The 4,647-nt window shown below is 44.4% G+C and overlaps 1 long non-coding RNA gene across 2 annotated transcripts; it reads left to right on the forward strand.

The window, feature by feature from the left end:
- The first annotated feature begins 1,250 nt into the window (after positions 1-1,250).
- LOC308468579 lies at positions 1,251-4,137 on the forward strand. 2 transcript variants are annotated; one of them, XR_013981721.1, is made up of 5 exons: positions 1,251-1,477; positions 2,422-2,466; positions 2,908-3,027; positions 3,495-3,562; positions 3,745-4,137. It is a non-coding gene; the product is annotated as an uncharacterized lncRNA (long non-coding RNA). The 2 variants fall into 2 exon arrangements; XR_013981722.1 differs by lacking the exons at positions 1,251-1,477; positions 2,422-2,466; positions 2,908-3,027 and adding an exon at positions 3,039-3,362 and having other exon boundaries at positions 3,409-3,562.
- Positions 4,138-4,647: the final 510 nt, after the last annotated feature.

The raw sequence follows: 4,647 nt of genomic DNA on the forward strand, positions 1-4,647 counted from the left end.
CACACCAAAGTCACATTTGGGTCTTCCATATTGATTCAAAATGGCAGCCAGAGTCTAAACATCAATGAAGAGCACCACCCCCACCTCAGGAACCCTTGTGCAAAGTTTGGTGGTGGTATCTCGAGAGGGACCTGAAAGTATAAAGAACAAAGAACGAAATGGAAAGAGAAACCACTTTCCAAAGTATATGGTAGATTATGATTATCATTATGAATTGCATTTATAGCCCTCTTTTTTCTCCAAGGAGCCCAGGGTGGCATACATGGTTCTCCTCCTTCTCCTTTAATCCCCATAACAGCCCTGTGAGGTTGGATCAGGGTGCAAGATTTGCAGGGCCCAGGAGGCATTGAAGCCACAGCTGGCATCTCCTTCTCCATTCATGCCAACATTGCTGAGGCTTACCTGGAATTATTTACCTGGAACATAAATATATTTAAGTTCCAGGTAAATATCCAGGAACTGTTTTGTTATATCCAGGAACTGGAAATTTTAATCTTAAATCCAAATAGGAGTGTGGCATTGCTCTCATTCACTTAGCATATACAAGAGGCAGTTAATATGACCGTTACAGCCTTGCAGTGACAAATTCCTGCAGGGTAACTATGAAAGGCTGCTAGAACAAAAACAACTGAGTCTTGTGGGACTTTAAAGACTTGCAGATTTACCACAAAGAAAGAAAGAAAATCTTCTCTCCAATCTGGAATTGGGTGCAAAGTACCACCCATCAACTGCCCTGGTAATCCTGATGCTCTGCTTGGTAGAATAACTGGAGCCAAGGCATATTCAACAATAGGAATAGGGAATCTGTGGCCCTTTAGATGCATTACGGTGGGTCATGCTAACTGGAGCCAATGCAATTTGGAGTCCAATAACATATGGAGGGTCACAGGCTTCTAATCCCTGCTCAACCACCCCAATTTAAAAGGACATCCCGAAATTACAAAAGCTACCCCTAGCTTCTGATTAAATCCCAGAATGTCCCATTTTTGGATCCAGCACCCTGGCATGAGCCAGCTGGCTCTTGAGAAAGCTTGGGAGCAAAAAAACCACCCCAAGCATCTTGATTTGGATCAGCAAATTGGAAGGGTATGTTTGGCTTTCAGGAGCCAGATTTGTGGATAATGGCCAATTTGTCATGTCCTGGCTCCACTCCAGTTTATGTAAATGGTGGCATTCATCCTCAGGGCATCCTGTATTTATTTATACACACTGACTGTTTTCTCCATAATTAACATCATTATGATGCAATATCTCAACTAAACTCGTAATATTTCTCTGCTAGCTCCTTTGATTGGTTTCTGTCACTTACATAAAGTCAGCAGTGTAGGTACTCTGCTCAGTGTCAATCAGTATTCTGGCTTCATCACAGCATCTTGAGTGTCAAGAAACATTGAGGCTGCTGTCTGTGTTTCTGCAATGAAGACTCTTTGGATCCTTCTCCTGCTGGCAACTTCCACTTGGGCTTTTGTTGCTGTGGGTAAGTAGAGAGGGGCCACCCAGCAAGTGTTTCTTATTTGGGGTGTTTTCTGACCTGCTGTGAGAAACCTCTACAGGTGTCCAGTATGAAAGAAACAGTTCTGTGTTTAGTGACCATGCCAAATGTTTTTAATTACCTGATTTGAAACACAAATCTGCCCAGCTCATAATGCTCAGGTATTATGCGCTGCGCTGCCGGAGCACAATTTCTGTTCTCATCCTGAAGCAAAGTTCTTAACCTGAGGTACTATTTCTGGGTTAGCAGAGTCTGTAACCTGAAGCATCTGTAACCTGAGGTACCACTGTATATGCATTAATATTATAACCCAGGAGAGAAAACACACACACAAATTCTTTACAAATGCTTGCTAAAATAGCTCATAGACACTGGGTCAATTCCAAGCTAACTCTTGAGGGATTTTATCATGGGTAGTTGAACACTGGTGATTTTTTTCCAGAGATGGGGGGAAATTGTATTTTGTTTGCATTTTAATGTGAAACTGCCTAATTTATACAAGCAGAAGTTCAATTATCCTTCAACATTCACACTTCTGGGATAGCTCAGTTGATGGATCACAAAACGCTTACTCAGGTTCATGGGTCTGAGCCCCCCATTGAGCAAAATATTCACACATTGCAGGAGGTTGGGCTAGATGAGCCTCATGGTCCCTTCCAACTCTATAATTCTAAGATTTGCACGTCTCCAGGTTTTGCAATGCCATTCTCCAACCAAAAAATGTGTACAAAATTCTGGGAAAGTGAAAATGAAAATGCACAGACAAGTGAAAACAACATAGTCAAATGCATTGCATTAGGGGAAATTTCTTGTAAAAATGTATATATTTGCCCAAACGTGTATTTTAGGAGAAAGATGCACTGAAATGCTGTCTTTCTGTGAACTTTTTTTATTATTTAAAAAAGAACATTTACACCCATCTCGTCTAGATTCCAGCAATGCTCCTCGAGAGTCGCGATCCAGCTCCGCTCCTGGTAAGCAGATTGACACCCCTGGTGGGAAGGGCACTGAGCCTAACTTGGTGACTGATGTTAATGTGTGTGGAAATCCTAAAAAGTAGGTCCACTGTAAGATGAACTAGAAACAAAACAGCGTAATACATGGGGAGGTGAGCAGACACTTTTTGTGCTAAGCAATCCTGCAAATGGCTGGGAAATCTTCTATAGCTCAGACTCTGAGCCAACTACTGAAACGTTAGAGACAGAGACAGCACCTCAAAGGAAGAAAATAGTGAAAGATTTAAAAAATAATATTTCTGAAACAACCCCCCATCCCACCACATCTCATCTCAAGCTTTTGGAGTTGAAGGGGCAATTGCTGGGGTGGGGAGGGAGCAGGGCTGTCCAGTGTGGGAATCAAGCCATTTGAAGCAATTCACAGAAGGGACTAATTATTATTTTTTCCATGGCACCCAGGGGCAATTTCTGGACGCGCATTCCTCACAGATCTGGCCGGTGTGCTTGGCAGTACCTCTGAAGTGTTTGGTGAACTTTTCACTCAAATGGTTACGTCCGTTTTGGGGGGGAAAGGTAAGTGTTGGAGGACATTGCAAGTGGGGAGCATTTTTCAAAACAAGCTTGTGTGGTGAGCATGAGAGGGGGAAAGTCCCAGTGTGATGTGGAGAGAAGTGGATGAGGTTTTTTAAAATGCAAACGCAATGCAAGGAAACTGCTCTAGGGCTGCTCAGTCTAGAAGAGCTCATGTGCCAGCAGACAGAGGGTGGAATTCAATGCCATACTGTGACAAACGTTCTGCCAGGCCCCTGCAATGTATTTTGCACAAGTTCCCACAAGAAAGTATAACTGCTGTGGCCATTTCCACCTTCCATTAAAAAGATGTGGGTGTGTGGCCTTGGGAGGCTGCGAGGAAGGTAGGGACCCCCCCCCCCCCGAGGGAAGGGAGACAAAGGCAGGGAGAGAGATGCAACAGGATTACTGGGAGGTGAGGAGGATGGTAATAGTGAAGAAGTTAACCCTGCTGAACTTTTCTTGATAGGCACCAGAGAACTGAGGAGAGAGGCTCATGGATCTCCAGGCTCCGAGCCAAGCAACAGGAACTGATTAGCCATGGGTAAGCAGCTCCAAGTCATAAGGTACTGGGCACTATCTGGAGGGCCACAAGTTTCCCATTCCTTGCTTGAACTTCTGCCCCAGACATGAAATGAAACAACAGCTGTCCAGTCCTTCAGTTTCTTCTGTATGGTGAATGTTGCTGTATTAAGAATGTTGACTTTAAGTCATGTTCAATTTCAGATATTTGCAGCAATGGTACAATTGGACTTCTGCATGGTCTAGAGCAGTCCTTTCCAACAGGTCGGTCGTGGGATGTCCCTGGTCCTGGTCGATCCTGGTCGATTGCGGGATCCTGATGCCCCACCCCCACCCCCAAAAAAGCAGCTCAACAACTTTGGCTCATCCCCCCCCCCCAAAAAAAGCTCAAGAACTCTGGTCAATCCAATGGGTAGATCACTGTCATTTTTTTTATAGTGGGAGTAGATCGCAGTCTCTTGGAAGCTGGACAGCCCTGGTCTAGAGAATGAAGGAGGCTTTGACATCCTGGTGTTTGCCATCCTGGTAGATTGCCACATATCTATACCAATTGATCAATAAAGTTCTAGTCAAGCAAATCATTGGCATTTGACTCTATGCACCTTATTTGTGGCTTTCTGTATAGCAATGCATGATTATACATTCTCAATAACCTGACACACTAACATGTGTTTTTCAAGATACATTGGCTAGGATTCATGTAACCAGACCCACCACTTAGCCTTGTGCAAATGTTTCTGCTTATGCAATGGGGCTTCCTCCCATCTCCCCCATGCTCCTCATAGGTCTGGAGAACCCCAAGAACAGCACAGGGGGTGAGGAGAGGGAGGGTTGTACTGCCTGACAAGCTGCAATGGTTGTGTTGGAGGAATTTCAACAGGGGCAAATGTAAGGTTCTGCACATAGGCAGGAAGAACCAGTTGCACAAATATAACTTGGGGGACAGCTGGCTGACCAGCACTACATGTGAAAAGGATCTGGGGGTCTTAACAGACGCAAGCTTAACAGCAGTCTACAAGGTGATGCAGCAGCAAAAAAGCTAATGCTATTCTAGGCTGCATCAACAGAAGTCTAGTGCACTGGGCAGTGGAAAAGACTCCCTCAGGA

This window comes from Podarcis pityusensis (genome assembly GCF_964106645.2).
Source record: "Podarcis pityusensis genome assembly, chromosome: 2".
Taxonomy (NCBI): domain Eukaryota; kingdom Metazoa; phylum Chordata; class Lepidosauria; order Squamata; family Lacertidae; genus Podarcis; species Podarcis pityusensis.